The sequence below is a fragment of the Spermophilus citellus genome (assembly GCF_964194105.1).
Source record: "Spermophilus citellus genome assembly, chromosome: 9".
Classification (NCBI taxonomy): domain Eukaryota; kingdom Metazoa; phylum Chordata; class Mammalia; order Rodentia; family Sciuridae; genus Spermophilus; species Spermophilus citellus.
In genome coordinates this window covers 1,794,029-1,821,557 of record NC_138191.1, presented here as the reverse complement: position 1 = coordinate 1,821,557, position 27,529 = coordinate 1,794,029, and the positions used below count along the sequence as shown (strand labels likewise).

General features: G+C 36.9%; 1 long non-coding RNA gene across 5 annotated transcripts in view; it reads right to left on the bottom strand.

Annotated features, from left to right (window-relative positions):
- Window positions 1-191: 191 nt before the first annotated feature.
- LOC308656236 overlaps window positions 192-27,529 on the bottom strand; it is a 51,005-nt gene continuing 23,667 nt past the window's right edge. Inside the window, exons 5-8 of one of the 5 annotated variants that reach the window (XR_014023644.1) lie at window positions 24,126-24,195; window positions 21,839-21,873; window positions 15,698-15,765; window positions 6,291-6,592 (exon numbers count right to left, since the gene is read on the bottom strand). This is a non-coding gene — a long non-coding RNA (uncharacterized lncRNA). Of the gene's footprint in view, window positions 328-6,290; window positions 6,593-15,534; window positions 15,766-21,796; window positions 21,874-24,125; window positions 24,196-27,529 lie in introns of those variants that run through there. The other 4 variants (XR_014023642.1, XR_014023643.1, XR_014023645.1 and 1 more) reach the window with 4 other exon arrangements.

The following is a 27,529-nucleotide window of genomic DNA, read 5'->3' as shown; positions in this document are numbered from 1 at the left end:
CGCTGTGGATGGACTGTGGATGCTCCTGAGTATTTCCACTAAGACAGCGGCCAGCGTTTGGGGATGGGTCTAATCAGTGTGTCCAGCATTAACAAGTAAGTTATTTCGGTTTACCGTAAGAAGTAGTCAATTAAGATAGGGCTTAATCGGCTGATATTCTACAGCGCGTCCAATTTCCAGATCCTCGAGGGGACACCAGAAGTCACTGGAAACTTGAAACTTTTGTCATCTCCGAAATTGCGAAGAATGCCTTCTTTTCGGGTTTTTCTACTGGAAGTTGAATGTTTTATTACTTTTGAGATGTGTTTTGAAGCAAGTCTTTGATAACTATGTTACATGGATACAAATAAAAGCAAATGTTATGTAAAATTCTTTTCTTTTTAAAAATTTTTATTAGTTGTAGATGGACACAATATCTTTATTGGTATGTTTTTTTTTAAGAGAGAATTTTAATGTTTATTTTTTAGTTTTCAGCGGACACAACATCTTTGTTGGTTTGTGGTGCTGAGGATGGAACCCGGGCCGCACACATGCCAGGCGAGCGCGCTACCGCTTGAGCCACGTCCCCAGCCCCTATTGGTATGTTTTTTAATGTGGTGCTGAGGATGGAACCCAGTGCCTCGCATGGGCTAGGCAGGTGTCCACCACTCAGCCACAATACCAGACCCTAAAATTCTGTCCTTGTCAACTAAAAATGTTCCTACATTACGGAAAGTGATGAAACAATGCTCAAGAAAAAAAAAAAAATTCACCTACAAATACCACTAGTAAAATTCACCTCCAATTCATCTCCCTTGTCACTTGAATTTTGTGTTTCTTACCTATAATTTTGACTATATTATATCATAAGGGTTTTTTTTCCCCTATTTTGTGCACTTTTTTGAGAAAGAACCTAGAGGAGAAAAAGGCATGGTCCATGAAATTTGTGTTTTTTTAGACCTTAATCCGTTTGCCAAGAAAACATGGAAAGAATCTACATCCTTTTGGTTATTTATACTTGGGCAGTTGTAACTGCCCAAGGAAAATGCCTATTTTGACAAGGGGGTTATTTCATTTCCCATAAAATTCCATTGATGTCAGTGGCTGTGTTATTTTATGCATTGAGTGATAAGATATTTAACAAAAACATTTTGAACAAAATAATTGTATATTTAAAGGGTGCCTCCATGGTCCTGAAGTTTGACAGCGTTACTTTCTTCCTGAAGAAAGCCACACAAGCCATTTTCAATGTCTCCAGATCAAGAACATTTTTTGTCTCCCCATCTCTCTAAAACTAGCGCTGAAACCAGTGATAAAGTCCGAACTCTTGCTTTGTGACTCATCCAGGATAAACCCAGAGTGATTTGTTATAGGCAACAGATAGAAAATTCAGTCAATTGAAGTGTTTTACTTGTTTAGACTGTAAATACACTGTAATCAAGAAATATATTTTAAAATAAAGATCTTAAACTTGGAAAATAAATAATGTCTTTCAAATATGAATGATTATGCTACAAAAGCTTCAAATGCACTTACTTGAGACATTTATTTTCACTGGGTCCAAGAAATCAATGCTTTAAGGGTAGACAACAAGAAGTTAAAAATGGGATCTTTACATTTGTGCATTTTATTTAAACTTATATGTATGTATGTAAATTAGTTAATGATAATTATATGCACCTCAGCTTCTTCCAAAATGTATATTTAGAGGTTTTAATCAAAAATCATGTTTTAATCAAAATCATGTTTTCCCCCATTAAAACTCAATATAAAACAATATGTAAATAAGGTTCAGTATAATTACAATAAAGATATGGCAAACTCTGGGTTATTCTGAATTGTATAAACACCTCTCCCTCAAGTCCTGATGAGGAGGGAAATAAAGATAAAATTCAGTGAGACTGCAGTTACCTAGCTTTCCTATTTGATAGCAATTGAAAAAATATTAGGAAAACCTTGCTTGCCTCTGATAAATGGTGATAACATAATCTACCACAAGAAATTGTGAGAATTAAATGAAATGATGTGCCAAAAATGTACAGAGCTTGGCACATGGTAAATGCTTGCTCTTTTTACATACACATACACACAGACATATATTAGCTTTAGTTATTGGAAATAAAAAGATTAGTATGCTTTCTTAACTCATTTATTTCTTTAATATACCTGTTAACAAGGAAGTTTAAAAATAGAATTGATTTCAGAATTTGTAAGCTATAACTTCTAAATGTGGTTTCCATAATAATCTTATTTTGTGTTACTATACAATAATAGAAATATGCATGGGAAGATTTGGCCCACTCCATCATAATTTGTAAAGCATGCAATTTTTATGAAGGCAAAACTTGGGAAAAAATGTGCTTCAACTGATTTTAAAGATTTAGAATCAAATAATTTGTAAAATTTTCATCCCGGTTGGCTCAGTGAAAGTATTAATACCTTCCAATCATTAAGTAAAAATTATTTGCATAAAGAGTTCTTTCTGCACAATCAATAACTCCAGCTCTCTGGGTAAGTTAATTGATAATAGTCCTAGTGAGTGGTTGTATTGCTTAGCTGAGTTTGTATAGCATGACGGCCAACCATCTGTGGAATCCGTGCAGGATTCTTTTAAAGTAATGATCCTGAATTCATAGTTTTGATTGCAAATAAATTCGTTTGTGAGTGTTTTTTTTTCCCCTGGTACTGGGAGTTGAATTCAGGGGCACTCAACCACTGAGCCAAATCCTCAGCCCTATTTTGTATTTTATTTAGAGATAGGGTCTTGCTGATTTGCTTAGCACTTTGCTTTTGCTGAGACTGGCTTTGAACTTGAAATCCTCCTGACTCAACCTCCCAAGCTTCTGGGTTTACAGGAGTGCACCACTGCATCAGGCTTGCTTGCATATTTATTTATTTTTGAGATTTTGAGATTACCAAAGAAGCTGGATTTCTGTGTGGGAACAAGCCCACAGCAAGAACCATTCCTATCCACAGAAACACCATCAATATTTTGAAAGAGCCAGGTAACTAAAATTCCTTTAAATAAGACCTTTGCATTACCAAGGCTGAAATGATCTAGTCTGAGTGGAATTTTGATTCTATGGATTTGGAATTATTGTGAATGTAATTCATGTTTTATTGTTCACTTTTTAACCAATTCTATACCATTGTATAGGTTAGCAGTTTTCAAGATGTAGACTGTGGACCATGGTAGTTTTGTAAGTAATTCTAATATATAACATAGAATGTACTTTATTGTTCAAGAGAGGATCCTAGCCAACATAGGTAGAAAAGAACACTTGCTCAGAGTAAGAAAAATTTTCTTGGACAGAAGTTTGGAGAAAATGTATAAAACAATGTATTGCCAGGAGGAGTGTAAACATTGGTGTGATGTCTTGAAGAGCAAGTGGAAATATCTTAAAAAGCTGACAATGCACTCTTGGGCTCAAAAATTCTGCTCTTGGTACACATCTAGAACAGAGCTTTCCTTCCTTATTGTTATGTCAAAAGTGGCCAAGCAGGACTTGAGTCAGCTAGAGTCCCTGAGCAGGTCTCCACTGTCTGAACAGCCCTAGTCCTTTACCTATGTTTTCCCAGTGTGTATAGTCACAAAAGAAATTTCACTGCTCTTGAGAATTCTCCTGTGTTTTCAGTACCTGGGATTGAACTCAGGGACTCCCCCCACACCCACACAAGCTACATCCCTAGCCTTTTGTATTTGTTTATTTTATAAGTTTTCAGACCGGGTCTCACTGGGTTACCCAGGCTGGCCTTGAACTTGCAAACTCTCTCCTGTCTCAGCCTCCCAAATTGCTGGGATTATAGGATTTCTTACATGTTTATAAGACATGTACAAAAATGTCCTTACCGGTATTTCTGATAATAGTAAAAAAGTTGAAAGTAACCTAAATTGAAAATAAATGTCCATCAATAGAAGAATGAATAAATAAATCCTATTTATAATAAATAGTAGTTTCATAATAAAATACTATATTCAGTGGTTTTAAATGAACCAGAGTTAAGGGCATCCTTGTGGTCGAATATCAAAAAAATGGTAGGGGGATAAAGGCAGCATACAGTCTTTGTAGAATATGGTATTATTTACATAACATTGGGAAGCAAGCAAAAAACAGTAGCATATTGATTAGGACTACAGGCCTGTAGAAAAATGTACAAAGAAATACTGCATGCAAATTATAACCAAATTCAAATTAGTGGTTGTGTCTAAAGTGGGAGCAAGAGGGTGACAACTGGCAATTGGAACAGAGTCCTTCAATTATAATACTGATACTATATTTTAAAAAATTTTTTTTTAGCTGTAGATGGACACAATATCCGCGAGAACTTAACAGGAACTCAAAAGTAGTGGGCACCCGAGGTAGCAGGAGCCGCCTGATTGCCGGACAGCAGAGGTTTATATACACAACTGAATACACAGCTTGTTTCAATTTAGCATCATCCAGTTACAGCAGTCAGTCATTATCTTAATTATACACAGCTTAACTTAATTATCATCATCTTAATGGCTCACTGGCGTTACTTCTCAACCACTCCTTCTGGCAAAATGCCAGGCGTCATCTTGACTTGGTTGTGGCTCTCAACATGTTTTATTTCATTAAAAAATGTTTCCTCAGCCTTACTGGTGGAAAAGTCAGCCACCAGCCTCAGCTTTGAGCAGAATTAAGTGCTGAAAAAAATACAACATTCATTCCTTAAATAAATATCTATTGCATACTTTTTTAGTTGCTATATTAAGTTGCTAGGGTTGCTGTAATAAAATACCACAGACTGAGTGGCTTAAACAACAGAAGTGTATTTTCTCACATTTCTGGAGGCTAGAAGTCCAAGATGAAGGCATCTGAGGTCTTTTGTAGATAGTGATCTTCTCCCAGTGTCTGGGTGATCTCTCCCAATGTGTATGTCTGCTAATCTCCTCATTTTATAAGAATACCAGTCTGTTGCATTAGGGCCTACCCTAATGACCTTATTTAAATTTAATTGTTTCTTTAAAGAGCCTGTCTACATATGTTGCATTCTGAGATACTGGACATTAGGACTTCAACATATAAATTTTGAAAGGGATACAGTTCATTCCCTAATAGGTGTTTATTGCTGAGTAAGTCCTTCAGCCCTGGATGTTACCTATAGAAAAAAAAATATGTGGGAAAAAGCACTGAAACTCTCCGAAGGAGCCACTGCTTATGTGGTATTTCTATACTTAAATAAGAATGAGCAGCCCTACGTCTATCCTTTGATTTTTCCCTTACTTGTACTTTATAAAATGGTTGAGAATACTGAAAATACACAATAGCAAAAGAAAAAAAAAAAAAGGCAGTTTTGTTTTTTTTTTTTCCTGTTGTTGCTCTTTTGGAAATGTCAAATAGATAAAACTGATCATGCAATCCATATTGATCCCTCCTACTTTTAGTTCAATCATTTGTGTTTATGTTGTGTAGTTAAGCTTAAGTTTACGCTGATAAACATAGTGAATGTTTGTTTTCCCCTAACTAGATTGAGCATTAAAGAAAGAGAATAAATGCTGGGTCCATACCTATAATCCCAGCTACTTGGGAAGTTGAGGCAAGGATCACAAGCTCAAAGCTAGCCTCAGCAATTTATTGAGGACTTAAACTACTAAGTGAGACCCTGTCTCAAAATAAAAAAATAAAAGACCTGGGATGTGGCTCAGTGGTAAAGTGCCCCTGGCTTTAATCCCTGGTATAATAATAACAATAACAAGTGGGCTGGGGCTGTAGCTCAGAGGCAGAGTGCTCACCTGGCATGTGAGAGGCACTGGATTAAATCCTTAGCATTGGGTTAAATCCTTAGCACCACATTAAAATAAATAAAGGCACGCTGTCCATCTACAACAACAACAACAACAATAATAATAATAATACTATTACATTCCCCTAAACCTTCTGCTTCATAATCCTTGGTCCACTTCTGCTAGTATCTGCTCATGAAATGGACTCATAATGATACTTTAAGGACCTGAGGGAAGTGCTTTCACACTTTTCTTCTTTGGATTTGGTTAATACATTTTGGATGTAGCTATAATGTTAGATAACTATAAATTTGTTTATTTACGTTTATGGGCTTTACACAGTTATTTCTACATTCTTACAGTAAATATTACTGAGTTAACATGTATAAAGCATAGTGATAATGAAATGTACTTTATTAAGCAAAGCTTAACAGTGTTATTTCACTGTATAATGTCTTATATTAAAACACAAAATTTCAGAATCATAAGCAATGATTCTATTTCATGATCAGAGACTTATGGATACTAATCTAGGAAAGAGATTCTTTGGATTTTTTTGATGTTGTTGTTGTTTTTAGAGACAGAGTCTCACTGAGTTGCTTAGCACCTTGCTGTTGCTGAGGCTGGCTTTGAACTCACAATCCTATCTCAGATTCCTTGTGCCTCTGCACCCAGCAGACCTTTAGTTTTGAAATGTTTGGTCTTACAAGGTATACATACAAGTGTATTGGATAATGTCATCATCCAGCCTCATTAAGAAGCATGTAGTACATGAAGGGCAGGTTTGACCCTTGGGTAACTCTTCTTAGCTCCTCTCCCAGTGACACTAGTCACCTCATGGAAGAGTTTACCAATTTGGACTCTCTGAGGAGACAGAGGAAGACAAATTAGTAAAGGTTGAATTATGAATTTTAAGAAAATTGTTTCTTTTCAATTTTTTATTTTGAAATAAGACTTAGAAAAAAGTTGCAAAAATAGAATTCCCTTATAACCTTTGCCCATCTTTCCTAAAATTAACATCTTACAAAGATTTTTGTACATAGTGCAGAGATCAAAACCAGGAAATTAACATCAACAAAACACCATGAACTAAATTAAAAACTTTATTCAAATTCACCAGTTTCCAACTAAGGTTTTTCTGGTCCAGGAACCAGTCCAGAATCCCATGCTGCATTTAGTCGTCATGTCCTAGTTTTCTCCAATCAGTGACAGTTTTTCAGCCTTTCATGGCACTGCTGGAGAGTCAAAGGTCAGTTGTTTTGTAAAGTATCAGTATAGATTTATCTAATGTTTTCTCTTAATTAGAGTAAGGTTGTTCTGGCAGAATCATCACAGAAATGATGTACTTTCAATACAGGGAGAACATAATGTTTATTTCTTATTATTGATGATGCCAACTTTGATCATTTGGGTTAGATGGTATCTGCTAGGTTTCTCCACTGTAAACTACTTATCTCCTTGTAATAAGTATTTATCATGTAGACAAATGTACTTAATAAAATGATGAAAAAATCTTGTTTCTCATATTTTTCCCTGTTTAATCTTATCAGCAATCCATTAATAGGTCTTGCCTCAAACAACCGATGTTTATATAACAGGGATTATTTTCCTTATTTCTTCTACACTTATAAATTGAATTTCTTACTGGGCATGGTGGCACATGTCTATAATCCCAGTGGCTCTGGAGGCTGAGACAGGAGGAGGATCATGAATTCAAAGCCAGCTCCAGCAACTCATCGAGGTGAGACCCTGTCTCTCTAAAAAATACAGAAATGGCTGAGGATGTGGCTCAGTGTTTAAGTGCCGCTGGGTTCAGTCCCCAGTACCATAAATAAGTAAATAAACAAAGAAACAAATAAATAAATAAATAAATAGAAACTGTTCTGTTAAGAAGAGTTTATTTATTCAATCACTGGTGTCGGACACATAAATTTTTAAGAAAACTATTATTTTTAAGTAATAGAAAGAACATAAAATAGAGATTAAAGTTTCAGACTCTGGAATAAACCAACCTGGATTAAATTCTTCTGTGTGAATTTGGCAAGTTACATAACCTCTCTCTGTCTTAGTTTTCTCATTTGTGAAAGGAGAAAATAACAGCTACTGTGGTTAGTGTTAGAATTGAGATAATACATACAGTCTTTGGCCTAGCTTTAATTTTTCTTAGCAAATGTTTTATACCATGCTTAGTTTTGTTATGTTTCCTCATCTACAAACTAAATATAAAGCATTTGTTATATTCTTGCTTTCCTGAGAAATTATGAAAAATCCATGAAATAAATTTTAAAATGCCTTATAATGTTAAGGAGACTCATAATAAGTTCTAATTTCTTAAAATGTATCAAGTTTGATCATTGCTAGAATCATGATTCTGTTGTTGGGCTGCTCCGTAGTGTTAGATATGTAAAGGACCATAAACGTGATTGAATTATTTTTAAGATCTTAGATAGGGGCTGGGGATGTGGCTCAAGCGGTAGTGCGCTCGCCTGGCATTCGTGCGGCCCGGGTTCGATCCTCAGCACCACGTACAAACAAAGATGTTGTGTCCACCGAGAACTAAAAAAAAAAAAAAAAAAAAAAAAATTAAAAATTCTCTCTCTCCTCTCTCACTCTCTTAAAAAAAAAACAAAAACAAAACAAAACAAAACCGCAGCTCCTCCACTCTGGCTGGGATTTAACCCATAAAAAAAAAAAAAAAAGATCTTAGATAATGTTTCAAGGGACCAGGAAAGTCATATGACTTAAGTATAAGAAAATTCATATTCTAATATCTCCTTAAATCTCATTAGGGATAAAGGAATCTAGAGTGTGATATTTTTCATATTGAATTATTCCATTAGGGCTGGGTCTGTAGCTCAATGGCAGAGCCCAGCACATGTGAGGCACTGGGTTCAATCCTTAGCACCTCATAAAAATAAACAAAATAAAAGGCATTCTATCCATTTACAACTACAAAAAAGTTTTTTTAAAAAGAAATTATTCCATTAGAAATGACTTCTTATCGGGGCTGGGGCTGTGGCTCAGTGGTAGCGCATGTGCCTGGTATGTGTGAGGCATTGGGTTCAATTCTCAGCACCACTTATTAAAAAAATTAAGATCTATCAGCAACTAAAAAAATATTAAAAAAAGAAATAACTTAATATCAACTCAATCAAATGTCTGATCAAGATCACTTTTTATTTGCTAGAAAGAATATTTAATATTATAAAAAGTTGCAAATTATTTATATATCTTCCCACTTGAAGCAAATGAAAAATTTTTTAATTTGTTCTAATTAGTTGTACATGACAATAGAATGCATCATACATAAATGGAGTATAACTTCTCATTCTTCTGGTTGTACCTGATGTAGGATTCCATTGGTCGAGTAATCATATTGCACATAGGGTCATAATGTCTGATTCATGCTTCCTACCCCTATAATGCCTCCCCTCCCTCCGCTCCTGTCTGTCTAATTTAAAGTACCTCTATTCTTCTCTAACCCTCCCACTTATTGTAAATTAGCATCCACCCAACAGTGAAAACATTTGGCCTTTGGTTCTTTGGGATTGGCTTATTTTGCTTAGCATGATATTCTCTAGCTCCATCTATTTACTGGCAAACACTATTTCATTCATCTTTAAGGCTGCATAATATTCCATTGTGTATCTATACCACATTTTCTTTATCCATTCATCTGTTGAAGGGCACCTAGGTTGGTTCCATAGTTTAGCTATTGTGAAGGGAACTGCTATAAACATTTATGTGGCTGTGTCACTGTTGTATGCTGATTTTTAAGTCCTTTGGGTATAAACCTAGGAGTGGGCAGACTGGGTCAAATGGTGGTTCCATTCCAAGTTTTCTTTCTTTTTTTTTTTTAAAGAGAGAGAAATTTTAATATTTTATTTTTTAGTTTTCGGCAGACACAACATCTTTGTTTGTATGTGGTGTTGAGGATCGAACCTGGGCCGCACGCATGCCAGGCGAGCGCACTACCGCTTGAGCCACATCCCCAGCCCCCATTCCAAGTTTTCTAAGGACTGCTTTCCATAATGGTTGCACCACCAACAGTGTATGAGTGTACCTTTCTCCCCATATCCTTGCCAACATTTATTGTTGCTTATATTCTTTTTTTATATTTATTTTTTAGGTTTAAGTGGACACAATATTTTTATTTTACATTTATGTGGTGCTGAGGATTGAACCCAGTGCCTCATGCATGCTAGGCGAGCACTTTACCACTGAGCCACAAATCCAGCCCCATGTTGCTTATATTCTTGACAATTACCATTCTGACTGGAGTGAGATGAAATCTTAGAGTAGTTTTGATTTGCATTTCTCTAATTGCTAGAGTTGTTGAGCATTTTTTCGTATATTTATTGTGTTTCTTCTGCTGTGAAGTGTCTGTTCAGTTCCTTAGCCCATTTATTGATTGGGATATTTTGATTTTTTGGTGTTGAGTTTTTTGAGTTCTGGAGATTAATGCTCCATCTGAGATGCATTTACCAGATTTTCTCCCATTCTGTAGGCTCTCTCTTCACATTATTGTTTCCTTTACTGAAAAAGAAGCTTTTTAGTTTGAGTCCATCTCATTTATTGATTCTTGATTTTACTTCTTGTGCTTTAGTAGTCATATTAAGGAAATCAGTTCCTAAGCTGACATGGTGAAGATTTGGGTCTACTTTTTCTTCTGTTAGGCACAGGGTTTCTGTTCTAGTGCCTACATTTTTGATCCACTTTGAGTTGAGTTTTGTGCAGGGTGAAAGATAAGGTTTAATTTCATTTTGCCACATATGGATTTCCAGTTTTCCCAGCACCATTTGTTGAAGAGACTATCTTCTCTGTTTTTGGTGCCTTTGTCTAGTATGAGATAACTGTATTTATGTGGGTTTGTCTCTGTGTCTTCTATTCTGTACCACTGGTCTTCTGTTTTGGTGCCAATACTGTGCTCTGTAGTATAATTTAAGGTCTGGTATTATGATGCCTCCTGTTTCACTCTCCGTGCTAAGGATTGCTTTGGCTATTCTGGGCCTCTTATTTCTTCAAATGAATTTAATGGTTGCTTCATCTAGTTCTATGAAGAATGTCATTGAGATTTTAATAGGAATTGCATTAAATCTGTATAATACTTTTGGTACTATGGCCATTTTGACAATAGTAATTCTACCTCTCCAGGAGCATGGGAGATTTTTTCATATTCTAAGATCTTCTTCAATTTCTTTCTTTAGTTTTCATTGTAGTGGTCATTCACCTCTTTTGTTAGGTTGGTTCCCAGATATTTTACTTTAATTGAGAATATTGTAAATGGGGTATTTTTCTTAATTCTCTTTCAGTGGATTCATCACTGATGTTTAGGAAAATATTTGATTTATGGGTGTTGATTTTTTATCCTGCTACTTTGCTGAATTCGTTTATTCTAGGAGTTTTCTGATGGAATTTTTTGGATCTTCTAGCTATAGAATTATGTCATTGGCAAATAGTGATAGTTTGAGTTCATCTTTTCCTATTCATATCCCTTCAATTTCTTTCTTCTGTCTAATTGCTCTGGCTAGAGTTTCAAGGACATTGTTGAAGTGGTGAAAGAGGGCATCCTTGTCTTGTTCCAGTTTTTAGAGGGAATGCTTTCAAATTGTCTCCATTTATAAGATACTAGCCTTGGGTTTAGCATATATAGCTTTTATAATGTTGAGGTATGTTTGAAATTTCTATAATGTAGGACATTATTATTTAAGATTTTTCTCATAAGGGTCATAATAAATAACAGCCATCTTTTGTTGAGACCTTTACAAATATTTCAAATAGCCTTTGCAAATTTTGTTTTGAGCTGGGTGTTATTGCCATATTACAGATACACCGAGGTTCAGAGAAACTGAGTAACTTTCCCAAGGTGCCACGAAGCAGCACATTTAGAGAAGCATGCTTTTTCAGTGGGCCTTTTACTGAATGTTTCTTTGTACACATCCTCTTTACACATCCTGTTTTGGAAACTAGATTATCATCTCCTGAAGGATAGGGAAGGTTTTTTCCTGTCCTTTTTACCTAGTACAGTGTCCTGCACTTAGAGAATACCCAGTAAATATTTAATGTTGTTACTGGGCAAACTGCTACACTGGCATGTTAAACAAAGTGTAGTTTTACATGGGCAGAACAAAAAGAGGGCGGTAAACTTACCTAGGTGGTTCATACCAATAAATTTATTGGATGACATAAGAGAAATATGAATCCTCTTTCCAGATTCCCAAGTAAATTACAGAGGAGTGTAGATTTGACCATTTTGGTGGTCTTCTAAGAAAGGACATAATATTTGCTTTTTTTCCTGACTACCTTCTAGCAGTGATTAAAGAAAAGATCAATTCCATAGAACTGTTTAGAATTTACTTGAGAAAACATCAATTTTTATTAAGTATTTAATTTGGCTTTGGAATTTTTCAGCAGTCGGCAGAGGGCGGTGTTGAACTACCAAGAAGGTACCAAGAACTAATGGGTTCTTCAAAACTGGGTGCTGTCCCACTGGGTAATGGTTATATGAATAAGAGAGGGAAGCAGGTTGGGGCCATGGCTCACCTAGCATGCATGAAGCACTGGGTTCGATCCTCAGCACCACATAAAAATAAAATAAAGATATTGTGCCCATCTATAACTAAAAAATAAATATTTTTTTTTTAAAAAAAGAGAGGGAAGCATTTTTTTTTTACTGAAATAGATAATAAAAAGCTTGCTTATCACACGCAGTCTTTCTTCTGAAACAAGTTCTTGCTAGGTTGCCAGCTTTGTGGTTAATTGGGCTCAAGCAATCCTCCTGTTTCAGGCTCCCAAGTAGCTGGGACTACAGGGTATGAATGATTGCATGAATTGACTATATAATTTTTTCATTTCTTAAAGACTAGATAAAAGTAACTGCTATAGGTTTCAAATCAACAAGCATTCTAATTTGGAAGATTTGTTTAATAAATATCTATAAAGTTTGAAGTGTGCGAATATGATGATAATTTCCATTCATGTCTAATGGCAATACTGATTGAAACATACAATGTATCTGTCAATATGAATATATCAGTGTGTTAGGCCATGCGCTAAGAACTTTCTGTACATTATTCTCAGAACAGCTCTATGAAATAAATAGTGTTCTTATTCTCTTTTTATTTAAATTTTTATTTATTTTTAATTTACAAAATCATGTTTATTGAATACAACATATTGTTTTGAAATATGTTTTATCTGCTTTTAAAAAAAATGAGAAAAGAAGCTAGGCATGGTGGCACATACTGGCAATCCAAGCTACTCAGGAGGCTGAGGCAGGAGGAGCATAAGTTTGAGGCCGGCTTCAGCAATTTAGCAAGGCCCTAAGCAAGACCCTGACTTGAAATAAAAAAATAAATAAAGGACTAGGGAATCCCTAGAACCGCCCCCTAATTTTTTTTAAAGGCTGGGGATGTAGCTCAGTGGTAGAATACCCCTGGGTTCAATCTCCAATACCACAAAAACAAAACAAAAACCAAAAAGAACACAAAGAGGCCCAGTTGTGCTTGCTACTAATTCCAGCTACTTGGCAGGTTGAGGTAGAAGGATCCCTTGAACCTAGGAATTTGGGACCAGCTTAGGTAACATAGCCAGACCCTGTCTCTAAAGACAAAAACAACAAAAAATAAGAAAATAGCATCTTAGTTCAAGATGATTTCCACTGATAAGTAACAAAACTGGGACTTGAATTGGAGGTTTGAACACCAGAATCCATGCTTATGCCTAGTAAATTTTACAGCAAATGACTGTTTCCGCTGTTCATGGCCCAATTATGTGAATAATAGTGAATTTGAGGTTTTTTCCCTTTAACTTTCAGTTGTTGTTGAAGTATGTAACAACATTCTGACCCTCCACTACTTACTTTAGGAATATTACTAGGAAATTTGACTCTTAATTTCCTGGTGGGATAGTAATTTAAACTCAGATGCCATAGAATGATTTGATTCCTGGTCAAAACACTCATATTTAGAAAGTAGTATGATACTATGAAAACTGAATTGAGAACCAGGTAATCTGATTTATAGTGTATTTTACTAATATCTGAAGTTGTTTCAGAACTAATCTCACTAGACCACTGTCTTTCAAATGAAGGACTAGGAAACTTCAGTTCCCAAATCTGAGTTTGGTGGTTTTGTATGTGGGAATTTTTCTGTTTCGCATCCACATGTTAACATGTCTTGTTCAATTTCTAGGAGCAGTGTGTTAATATAAATGAGTTAATGTGCCTGGTTTAGCACTGGTGAGGAATTCTCAAAAGGGTGTAAAGTTCAGAGTCATTTGTCTGTGACATTTCTTAGGACATGGTCTTTCTTCTATCTATCCATGAGTTCCTGGGAATAGCTTGTACATTCTTCCTTTAATTTTGGTTAAACCATTTCCTTAGAGGAAAAAAAGGCTATATCTGGTCTTTAACTCTTGGTGAAGGGGTGTGGAATTTGTCAACTTTTGGAAGAAGACTGCAGAATAAAGGATGTCATAATCTCTATTCTTATTCCTTACCTTTCTTCTGTGGAAGCATTTAGGAATTATATCTTTCTGAAAGTTAAGTGATGGCATCAGTTCTTAAGCAAAAAGTGAAGAGAATGATGGCCTAATTCTTCTGTGAATGGTTAATATAATGCTGCTTTCTATTTCTTTCTCTTTTTTTGGACCGGGGATTGAACCCAGGGACACTTTACCACTGAGCTAATCCTAGCCCTTTTATTTTGAGACAGGGTCTTACTAAATTGCTTATGCTGGCCTCCAATTTGCCATCCTCCTGCCTTAGCATCCCAAGTAGCTGGGGCTACAGGATTACAGCATGTACCACTGTACCTCTGCTAAAGTTATTTTTCTCTACAGTTTTAGAGAAAAGTCTTTGGGCCACATATGTGTACATCTAGTTCTTATTGGTTACTAAAGGATTTGTAGATGGTATACATTCATTCAACAAGCATTGAACACTGTGTTAACCATGGAAATATAGCCTTGAACAAAACACAAACATCCCTAACCTCATGGAACTTACAATCTAGTGAGGACAATAAGACAATAAAGAAAATAAGTAAAATATATAGTAATTATATGGTGGTAGATTCTATAGAGAAAAATAAAACATGTTTAAAGAAGGGAGGTAGAGGAGTATTGGAATATGTAAAGTTTGCAGTTATAAATAGAGTATTCAGCGAGGCATGGTGGCATGTGCCTGTAGTCTGTAGTCCCAGCACTCAGAAAGCTGAAGCAGGAGGATTGCTTAAACCCAAGCATTTGCGGGCAGACTGTGCAAGGTAATGAGACACTGTCTTAAAAAAATAAAAAAGACACTGGTGTGAAGGTGCATGTCTCTAATCCCAGCAGTTCTGGAGGATGAGGCCAGAGAGTAGTGAGTTCAAAGCCAACCTCAGCAATTTAGCAAGGCCCTAAGCAACTTAGACTTTGTCTCAAAACAAAAAATTTTAAAATGGGCTGGGGATGTTGCTCAGTGGTTAAGTGCCCCTGAGTTCAACCCCTAGTACAAAAAGAAAAAAAAAAAACAATATATGTAAAAAAAAAAAGTAATAAAATATTCAGGAAATAATTTGCTGAAAAGTGGACATGGAGCAAAAACTGGAAGAAAGTGAAAGGAATAAGCCACATGGACTCTTGATAAAAAACAAATAAACAAACAGAAAACTTTACAGGTAAAGGGAAGAGCAACTACAAAATTCCTGAAGTAGGAGTGAGCTGTTCATAAAGAGTAAAGTGGTCAGGGCAGCCGAGGGGCAGACAGATGATGGGCAGTAGTTTGTGTGTGACTCTAACGTGAGGATGTCGACTTTCCCCTAAGACAGAATGTCACTCTCTGCTTCCTGATCAACGTGTGAGCTGCTTCCCTCTGCCACACTCCTCTGCCCTGACGTCCTGCTGGAGCACCAGGGAATGAAGCGATCTTCTATGGACTGAGACCTCTGAACCCATGAGCCCTGCACTGTGTATGCCTTGGCCACTCACCTGCCATCTGCCGCTGTGGACCTCTGGACTGCTCTGATGCTGGATGCCTTTAGCTATCCCCACCCCACCTAAGAGAGAACAAGGACTTGGGTGACTTCTCCCAACTTCTCCCACTTTCAGCAGGAAACACTTTGGAGATGTCCTCGCCCATTTTCCCATAGAAATGGATTGTAGAAATTGATAGTGGGAAATGTAACAGAGGTCCACTTTATGCTTGGAATATAGCCCTTGCTGCTCTGCCAGGCACCTTATTTTTGAAATGAACATGTTTCTTTCTCTTCCCCTCTCCCGGCTCCTCCCTAGTCTTTCCCCCTCCCTAATCTCAGGGGACTGGGGATTTCCTCTCTTCCCCATCTGTCCCTGAGCACACTCCCACCAGAGGAACTATTCTAGACTTTGGGGATGGACCAGAAGATCTCAGAAATGACTCTCTCCCAAATTAACAAGTGAATAACAACTCCAGACGGAATGTGGAATGTGGCCTTTGAGTCACCTCTTTAAAAGCCCCATGTTCCTGCAGATGGTCAGAATCACAGCCTTTGGGACAGGAGTTCCCTGTTTCTCCTTTGCTACTAGCTAAGCAATAAACTTTCTTTTTCTTTTTTTTTTATTAAAAAAAAGAAGAAAAAAAAAAAGAATGTCATTGGAGAGCTTTGAGAAGAGAGGCTCACTGCTGAGAATAAATTTCAGGGGACCTAGGCAAAAGAAGGGAAATCAGGAGTCTTTAAAATAAATAGTTTAGATTGAGTTGGGAGATTTTAGCTGGAGACCTGGAGATGGGGAGGACGTGGTTGGATTCTGAAGACTGTGACAACAGACTGTAGGAAAAGTGGGTTCTGTGGGGGAAGACTGCATTTCCCTGTTAGCTTCACTGTCACTTCTGTCACCTACAGGCCACACAACTGGAACTCAGAAACGACCAATTTTCAGCTTCTTCCTTTCCCAAACCATGCTGTATGCCATAGGAATTAAGACTAGGTTGTTTGGAGGGAAATGAATGCTAGGGCAATACAAATTAATTGGATATTTGCCTCATATTTTATTGTTTTGACATTGTTTTAAAAGGTTATATAAACTCCGAATGGAGCTACAAGTGATCTAAACACTTCTGCTGCTTTATTATAAATGCTTTTGTAATCATGTTAATTATATTACTTTTAACTGAATAAGGCCTGTGTCTCTTCCTTATAAATTGATGTTTATATCCTCTGTAAGATAAATATAAAGCCTTTTTTGTTCACATTTTTATGTACTTGAGCACCCACTATAAGAATGTAGTTGGCAGTGGATGGTGGATGTATATTATTAGTCTTAGCTTACTGTTGTAACATAACAATTATGTAGAATATATAATTAGTTTGGTTTTGTTATTTAACGTAGAAATGTAACAGCACAGACTTAGTGAAGATGACATAAGGTACAACAAGGCAAGTAAATTGCTATCTAAGTAAAACTTTTACTTCTAATATTAGTAGAGTAATAAATTTCTCAGTGCTTTATTGGTTTGCATGTTCCAAAATTTCCCCAAACTCTGGTATATATCCATTGAGCAATATTTTCTTGAGCCCTGACTCCCTTTTCAATGCTGGGAATGGAAACAAAGGTCTTGAGCATTCTGGGCAAACATTCTACCACTGAACTACATCCTTAGATCCAAATAATATTTCTGATTTGAATAATTTAGTTTAAGAACAATGCTGGGTGTGGTGGTGCATGCCTGTAATCCCAGTGACTAAGAAGGCTGCAGTAGGAGGATCACAAGTTCAAAGCCAGCCTCCATGACTTAGCAAGGCCCTAAGCAACTTTGTGAGACCCTGTCTCAAAAGACAAAAAGGGTTTTGGTTGTGGCCCAGTGGTTAAGCACCCCTGTGTTCAATTTCCAATAAAAAAAATAATAATAATTTAGTTTAAGAAGAAATAAAGTGTTAACTTTTCCCCAAATCACTCTCAGGGTTTGTGTTAGCCAGCTTCCTATTACTGTAACAAAATACCTGAGATAATCAACTTAAAAACAGGAAAGTTTTATTTTGGTTCACAGTTCTGGAGGTTTAAGTCCATGGTCAGTAAGTTTTTTTGCTTTGGGGCAGAATATCACTGTGGGCAGTGTGTGGTGGGAAAAACTACTTACCTCCTGGTGGCTGGGAAGTCAAGGAGTGAAGAGTAGGGGAGGGGTCCCAATATTCCCTGATAAGCTAACCTCTTCCCTCTAAGTTCCACTTCTTTTTTATTGTTGTTGATATTTTTTTAGTTGTTGATGTGTCACTTGATGCTTTAACTATATCATCTCTTCCCAGATCTTCTCTGATCTTCTTTTCCCTAACCTCTCCTCCCCCTTCTCCTCCCTGATCTCCCGTCCCTAATCTCATTTTCTCTGAATCACCTCTTTAAAAGCCCCCTGTTCCTGCTGATGGACAGAATCACAGCCTTTGGGACAGGAGTCCCCTGTGTCTCTCCTTTGCTTGCCAAGCAATAAACCTTCTTTTTCCCTTTTTCTCATAACCATGTCCTCATTTTTTTGCATCAGGGACAAGGACAAAGCCTTTGGCGACAGATGGACTTTTGCTTCATTTATTTGTATGTGGTGCTGAGACTTGAACCCAGTGCCTCACACATGCTCAGCAAGCCTTCTGCCACTGAGCCCCAGCCCCAGCCCAGATTCTACTTCTTAACAGTTTCACCACCTCCCTGGAGTGCCAGGCTGCAGCCTTTGAGGAACATTCCAGATCCAAGCTATAGCAATATTATTACTAATTCCCTTGACACCACGGACACTTTTCTATTTAAGGACATTGGTTACAACTACTATACAGTGATTTATAATTTTTAGATTTTATAACTGAATTTCTTTTTTATTCCTGTCAATTTAAAGGTACACAACCGAAGAACCATTTTCACAGATAAATAATTCGTCTCATGTCTACTTCATATTTTAAATCTTATTCTTCACCTTTATGAAATTGAAAGGAATAGATGCGTTATTTATAGACATTATAATATTGGATTGCTATAAGTAATTTTTCTTGCCCCATATCCTTGATCTTCAAATAATCAATAAGTGAGGTATGTGGTCATTGCACATCTGAGGTATTTGGTCACTGCCTATCTGATTTTTTATGACTTGTGTTTTTTATCCCTTAGGATATTTTGGACATTATACATATGTGCAAAAATATTACCTAGACTAAACCTTTAACATTTCTTAAATTTGAAAAAATGTGATTGTGTGAAATTTTATTTATTCAGACCTTTTTATTTTTTATTTTTTTGTATCAGGAATTGAATCATGGGCACTTAACCACTGAGCCACATCCTCAGCCCTTTTTTGCATTTTATCTAGAGACAGGGTCTCACTGAGTTGCTTAGGGCCTCACTAAATTGCTGAGGCTGGCTTTGAACTCACAATCCTCCTGCCTTAGCCTCCCAAACTGCTGGGATTACTGGCATGTGCCACCACACCTATATATTCAGACCAGTTTTTGTACATGTCCTGTTTACTCACTAAGTGTGCTCTGAATCTTTGACTATGAGGAAATGGGTCTTAGTATCCGTTTTTATAACTCTTACTGAGCTCAGGTACCTAAAATTAGAGAATCTTAAGAATCCTGAGGGTTGGAAAGTGTTCAACCTCAGGGCTTCAAAGGCCCCAGCATACTGTTTACAGATCTGCATAAAGGAACCCGAGGAACTCAGTGGAGAGGCTGGAACATTTTAATATTTGTGCTCCTCAGTGGCAGCAGGCCAGGATGATATGGAGGGCTGCCCCGTGCCCACATTAGGGGGAGAATATAAGACAGGTTGCAAGCCCACTGTGCAGATGGATTTCTTCAGTTTTTTGCGAGTATATTCTTTTACTTTTCAATCAAGATGGTTCTGCTTTGACCCCCACCCTAAACACTGGAGACAAGGAAAGTGGCCAGTTTCCCTTCTAAATTTTCTTCATTATCACATTCCTTGGAGTCCTTCTTATCTCACCTGCTTGGAACAAATCTTTCTAGGCACTGATTAGTGTTTATCCCAACAGAAAGGAACATAGAGATCACCTAGCCTGTTGTAAAAGTCCCTTTTCAACATTTCTGGCGTAAGTCACTCCTTATCTGCTTGTTCAGATGGGGTGAACTCACTAATTCACAAGAACCTTATTCTAGTTTTAAAGAGCTTAAATTGTTGGAAATCTATTCCTTACTTTAGAGACAAAACTGATCACCAATTTTTACATTTTTGTCTTAACCTTCTGAAAACTTTATGGAATAAATTTAAAGGACCTTTTGCACAAGTGGCATCTTGGTTTCTGCCCACCGAGTCTTTTTTTTTTCCAGCTTTAAACATCTTAGTTTCCTTTGACACAAAATTTTTGTTGTTGCTGGGTGGTGATGAAAGGGTTGGGATTGAGGGGAAGAGTGCTGGGTGTTGAACCCAGGGCCTCAAGCATAGATCAGAAGTATATGCTTTACACTGGAGCCAAAACCCCAATCCCAATACAGTATTCTTTACATGACATGATTCCTAAGACCTTTCTACCCAGTTGGATTGCTCTGAACTTGCCTAAAGCATATTGTGTGTCACTCTGAGCAATGATTGTTACTTCAATGTGCTAGAATAGATTCAGCTTGTTAAAAATGGAAGTTCTGGGGCTGGGGATGTGGCTCAAGCGGTAGCGCGCTCGCCTGGCATTCGTGCGGCCCGGGTTCGATCCTCAGCACCACATACCAACAAAGATGTTGTGTCCGCCGAGAACTAAAATAAATAAATAAATTCTCTCTCTCTCTCTCTCTCTCTCTCTCTCTCTCTCTCTCTCTCTCTCTCTCTCTCTCTCTCCCTTTCCTCTCTTTAAAAAAAAAAAAAAATGGAAGTTCTGGGGCCCTACCCCAAAAGACATAATAGAGCCGGGCATGGTGGCACAAACTTGTAATCCCAGTGGCTCAGGAGGCTGAGACAGGAGGATCATGAGTTCAAAGCCAGCTTTAGCAATTTAGTGAGACCTTAAGCAACTTAGCAAGATCCTGTCTCAAAATAAAATGTAAAAAGGACTGGGGCCAGGTGTAATGGGGCACGCCTGTAATCCCAGCGGCTAAAGAGGCTGAGACTGGAGTTCAAAGCCACACTCAGTAAAGGTGAGGCACTAAGCAACTCAGTGAGACCCTGTCTCTAAATAAAATACAAAATAGGGCTGGCATGTGGCTCTGTGGTTAAGAGCCCCTGAGTTCAATCAGACCTAATAGATGTGAGATGGGACTCAGGAAACAATGTTTTAAATTAAAACTGCTGGTGATTCTAATGCAAAGTTTTCTGAACCTCCTTTTGAGAATCATTCTTTCAAAATATGGTAATAACAGATCTCTGAATTCCTTACCTTAGGGCCTCAGCGGGGCCAGGAAAGAGATGTATAAAGAAGTAGAGCAGGGTAGAGTGAGTGTCTGGGGCCACCAGCTGAAGAAGGCATGCTCATCTTTAGCTCAGTGGAGGGGGCTAGTGTAGAGAGTGTCTGCCCTGAGGTGGGGGACTGATTCTCTGGGTGGAAAAGAGAGTTGGGGTAAAAGTATATAGTGCCAACAAGAACTTTTGTAGGTCTGGGGATATAGCTCAGTTGGTAGAGTGCTTGCCTGCTTGCTTTGTACACACAAGGCCCTGGGTTCAATACCCAGTACAAAAAAAAAAAAAAAAAAAAAAAAATCCTTTGTAAATAACTCTTTAATTAAAGTGTAAATAGAAATTGAAATTTAAAACAACACTGAAAACATTACGAAGCTAAACAGAAAGTGGTATTTTAAAAAATGTATGGCTTTAGAAATGCACTAGTGTTTCACTCTAGAAAGAGAGAGATTGAAAAATCAATGAACCACACATTAAACTCAATAAGCTAGACAAAGAACATCATCAACAACCCTTGAAAAACATTGAAGGATATCATCAAAAGAAATAAAAGCATAAATGAATGAGGTGGAAAACAAACAATAAAAAGTATTTGAGGGCTGGGGTCATAGCTCAATGGTAGAGCACTTGCCTAGCATGTGTGAGGCCCTGGGTTGGATTCTCAGCACTGCATATGAATAAATAAAATAAAAACATTTTAAACAAAAGTGTATTTGAGCAGGCACACACCTGTTATCCCAGAGACTGGGGAAGCTAAGGCAGGATACTCACAAGTTCAAGGTCAGCCTGGGCAACTTGGCAAGATCCTGTCTCAAAATAAATAAGTAAGTAAATAAAGGGCTGGGGATGTAGGTCAGTGGTAAAGCTCCCCAGGGTTCAATCCCCAAGACTCCTCCACCCCCTCTCCCAAAAGAGAGAGAGAGAGAGAGAGAGAGAGAGAGAGAGAGAGAGAGAGAGAGAGAGAGAGAAAAGGTGACTTAATTACTATATTAAAAAACTGATTCTTTATAACTGTCAAATAGATAAATCTTTGGCAGGCTTGATGCAAAGAGAAAGAAAGATGGAAAAGGAGAAAAATATAAAAACATGAAAAGGAAAAAAAGGGGAGTACATAATAGGAAAAAATTTAAAGCATAAGAAAGTATTAGATATTATTTAAGATCAATACATTAAAAATCTAGGTGAATCAGAAATTTCTGGGATAATAGAAACCAAATTGACTCAAAAAGAGGTAGAGAGCTAATAAACAAAAACTATAGAAACAATTTAAAAGATGGTAAAAATAATCTAAGAGGAAAATAAACCAAACAATATGAATATAATTAATATTACTGAACTATACACTTAAAAATGGTTAAGGGTGTTGGACAAGCAGCTCAGATGTAGAGAACTTGAGGTATTTGGTTCAATTCCCACCACCCAAAGAGGGGAAAATTAAGATGGTAAATTTTATGTGTTTTACAACAATTTAAAAAATCACAATTTAAAATATTTTTTAGGGCTAATGATGTGGCTCAAGCGGTAGTGCGCTCGCCTGGCATGCGTGCGGCCCGGGTTCGATCCTCAGCACCACATACCAACAAAGATGTTGTGTCCACCGAGAACTAAAAAATAAATATTAAAAATCTCTCTCTCTCTCTCTCTAAAAAAAAATAAAATATTTTTTAATTAAAAGAAAAAAAAATCTTCCAGGCCTAGGTGGCTTTATGGGTGAGTTATAGAAAACCTCTTAAGAAATTTATCAGTTATTTCTATATTCCTATAGCATAGAAAATAATGGAACACTTGCAATATATTTCTTTCTTTTTTTATTGGTACCAGGAATCAAACCAGTGGTTCCTTTTTTTTAAATTTTTTTAAAAATAGTTGTAGGTGGACAGTATGCCTTTATTTCACTTTTTTAATGAGGTGCTAAGGATCAAACCTAGTGCCTTACACATGCTAGGCAAGTGCTCTGCCACTGAGCCAAAGTCCAGCCCCAGTGACTCTTTTTATTTATTTTAATTTTGAGACAGGGTCTTGCTAAATTGCTGAGGCTGGCTTTGAACTTGCGATCCTCCTGTTTTGGCCTCTGGAGCTATTGGGATTATAGGGGTGTATCATGGTGCTCAGCAATATATTTCCTTAAGGTTAGCCTAATCTTGAAAGGGAAGTCAACAAGTGTATCATAAAAGCAAAAACAGAGAAATATAACTTAAATCAATCTCACTTATGAATGTAAATATAAAAATGCTAAGTCTAATATTAGCAATTTAAATTTGGCAATGGGTTAAAAAAATAGATCATAGATGTCTATAGAATATAAACTCCATTGGGATAGAATCATTGCCTGTTCCCTAATACATGCCAACTGTCGAGAACAGAACCTGCATATATTAGGTACATACATATTTGTTGAATTGACTAATCCTAACTAATCAAGATTAATCTCAGTAATATAAGTGACAATAGGGAATATGTTCACTATACTGAGAGATAAAGAATAGGGCTGGGGTTGTGGCTCAGTGGTAGAGCTCTTGCCTACCATGTGTGAGGCACTGGGCTCGATTCTGAGCACTGCATATAAATAAATAAATAATAAAAAGTTCCATTGACAACTAAAAAAATTTTTAAAAAGAATAAAAAGATAATTATTTAAAATACTGAAAAAAACTTGATAAAATTTAACTCCCACTCTTAATGAAAGCTATTATAAGTAGACAAAGGAGATTTCCTTAATTTAATAAAGGCTATCTATTTAAAAACTTAATTAAACATTACACTTTATTATGAAATATTAGAAGCCTTTTCATGAATAAGACAAGAATACCTGTTGTGACTGCTGCTATTTAACAGCAGAGATCTTTGCTAATGTAAAAGAAAATTTAAAAAAGCAGGCTAAAGGGCTGGGGATGTAGCTCAGTGATAGAGTGTTTGCCTAGTATGTGTAAGGCCCTGGATTTAGTCCCCTGCACCCTGCCAAAAAAAGCAAATTGAACTTCAGTCATAGTAAGAGAAAAATAATGTTCAAAACTATATATTCGGGCTGGGGATGTGGCTCAAGCGGTAGCGCGCTCACCTGGCATGTGTGCGGCCTGGGTTCGATCCTCAGCACCACATACAAATAAAGATGTTGTGTCCGCCGAAAACTAAAAAATAAATATTAAAAAATTCTCTCTCTCTCTTAAAAAAAAAAAAAAACACTATATATTCTACAGTATACTCAGAGTGTTTAATTTTTAAGATTAGCAAATATTCATATATTTTTGTTTTTTCATGCATTTTTAATTTAAAGAATTAAAATTTATGATAAGGTGGCATCTGTATGATAATGCATCATCTGCTAAATTAGATACTATCCAACTTCAAAAATTTTGTTGTTGTTCAATCTATTCTCCCATCCTCTTTGTTCTTAGAGATATATGTCTTTATTACCAAAAGTTACTTTTGCTAGCTCTTATTTTTCATATATGCTTGAAAATAGCCATAGGTAAAAAACATATCTAACTTGTAAATTAATAATCAGTAATTAATAATAATAACTTTGTTATTCAAGGTAACAGTTTATGTTACTTGCATATAAATCTTATCAGATGAATAATTCATTTCTAAAACTGAACTAAAGTCATGCATAACCTCCAATTATTTAATTTTTTATGTGTTGCTGATATTGATAAGTTGGGATAAGTATTCTTTTTTTCACTAAGTAAGATGAATCAATGATTTTAATCAATATGGAAAATCACCTGAAAGCTTTTTTCTTTTTCTTTTTTTTTTCTTTTGGTATTAAGCATTGAACCCAGTGGCACTTTACCATTGAGCTACATCATCCCCTGCCCTTTTTCTTTTCATTTTGACATACAGTCTCACTAAGTTGCTTAGGGACTCACTAAATTGCTGAGTCTGTCCTCAAACTTGAGATCCTCTTGCCTTAGCCGCCCGAATCATGAGCCACTGAGCCTAGTCTGAAAATAGATCTGAATTTCATTCATACTGTTTTTTTTTCCCCTGGATTCAACTTTGAGGACCATTCTATTAAAACAGTTTTTAAAACATTCACTATAGCAGGTGCAGTGGCTCATGCCTGTAATCCCAGCAGCTCAGGAGGCTGAGGTAGGAGGATTGCGAGTTCAAAGCCAGCCTCAGCAATTTAGTGAGGTCCTATACAATTTAGTGAGACCCTGTACAAAAAAGGGCTTGGGATGTGTCCCAGTGGTTAAATGCCCCTGGGTTCAATCCCCAGTACCCCCACTCCCAAATGCATTGTAGCTTTATTTATCATCCTAAAAGTATCAGAAATGGGAAAATAATTGATTATATAATCATGGCTTCACTTTTTAAAAAAAAATAATTTTGTTTTAGTTGTTGTTGGACACAATACCTTCATTTTATTTACTTTTTTTTAATGTGGTGCTGAGGCTCAACCCCAGAGCCCTGCATATGCTAGGTGAGCACTCTACCGCTGAGCCACATCCCCAGCCCCATGGCTTCACTTTTTGTGTCACCAGATAGAGGTTTGAGGAGGTCCTTCCAAGGGGGTAGTGAGACTCAAATCAGCTGGTAGAGCTCTTGATTTATGCTGCTGAAAAGAATTTTAGGATGCATTGAAAGCAAGGCACAATAAAGACTGGTTAAAAGACGACAAAGACATATACACTCCCAAGGCAGGGGGTGCAGATAACCTTCACCTCTCAGAGAAGATGATTTTCCTGGGAAGAAATGTGCAAGTTCCCAGGCAAGCTTTATTGAAAATCAAATCTCATTTCAATTATTTGGGGTTCAGAGTATTTCTTCTTGGTTAACTGATCTAGCCATAAATCACTTGTGGGCACATTGTGTAGGTCTTTGAATCTGGTGACAATTAAATTGATTATGTTTTTGTTCTGATTGATCTGGTACAAGCATATGCTGGAGGTTTTGTTCATCTAATTAAAGACAAGCATGGCTGGTCACTCATAATTCTGGGCCTCCCTCTATTAAGGGTCTCTTTCTTCCTACGAGCCTGCCTATCTCATTTGGAATGTTGAACAATCACAAAATCAATGATGAAGACCATGTAGTAACATGGTCAAGTTTCATAACAAAACAATATATGAGCAATTAGCAGACAAAGATATATCGTCAGGAAATAGAATGAGGTCATGAAAAGACTGACTTTGAACCTGAAGCAACCAGAATCCCGGTCTTAGCTTTATTCCCTCACAAGCTACGTGACTTGACTCACTGGGTCCAGTGTTCCTAACTGTCCAATGGAAGATATAATTGACTATTCTGCAGGTGCACTGTAAAAATGAGAAATCCTTTCCTAGCACTGTCATTGGCACACAGTGATAACATTAATTGAGCATGTATTTTTATTGCAACCATAAAAGAGATATAAATTTATTTAGGTACCAGAGATTGAAGCCAGAGGCACTTTATCACTGGGCCACATCCCCAGCCCTTTTATTTATGTTTTGAGACAGGGTCTCCATAAGTTGCTGAGGTTGTCCTTGAACTTGCAATATTCCTGCCTTCTGAGTCTCTGGAATTACAGGTGTGCACCACCATGCTCATCTAAGAGATGTACATTTAAAGGAAGCAGTAGAAACATAACATTTGGTAACTCCCATAATCAGGAGAGAGATTGGCATACTACTTGTATTTTTTCTAGAACCCAGGAAGCTGACAGTTCGGTGTGAGAGGATATTAGGTGTTCTAAATGTCATCATATTTTGTGAGGGTACCCATACAACCCACACCTGCACTCGGTGTTCCCCCTCTGTTCCTTACACCCAGGTGTTAGTCCCCAGGCTATTTTTCTTTCCTGCTGCTACGCCCACTCATTCCCTGGGCTCAACTTTCCCAAGCCTTGCCCTGAATTGGAATATTCTATTTCCAATTTATCACTCATTAGGAAAAAAATTAAGAATAAAGAAACAGGTGTTGATCTTCATGGAAAAAGCTTCTAAAATTAATTATGCAATGAAGCTTATAGTACTTTAAAGCATATGGGCATTTTTAAATGCCCAGAAGTCCAAAAGCTGCAATGTCCAAAATCTGCTATTTTGGCCAAGCCAAAACCTACACAGATATTTATATTTTTTTTGTTTAATCTGACGGCATAACACCCTCCCCCAATAGTAAAAACTCAAGCACTTTTATTTGAGCATTGGAAAACAATTTCTAGATTATTCTGTCAGAGTCCTATTCTGTTAAAAGCCAGAGGGATGAGCTGCTTCAAATGTGTTTGCAGAAATGATTTCTTTTTTTAAAAGTAGCTCTGTCAGCTGGGAGCAGAAACAGAAAAAGAACAAACTTGCTGAATGAGGATGGGTTGGAGTAGGCCAGAACTCCTGTCATAATTCTGTATTTGGCATTCCTGATGCAGCTAAAAGAAGTCCGAGTGGAAAATCTATAGGGCTGTCCTCTCTATCTAACTCAAAGTGCTTATGGGAGTAATTTTTATGTTCTAACTGTAAATATGGTACTGATTATGACCTT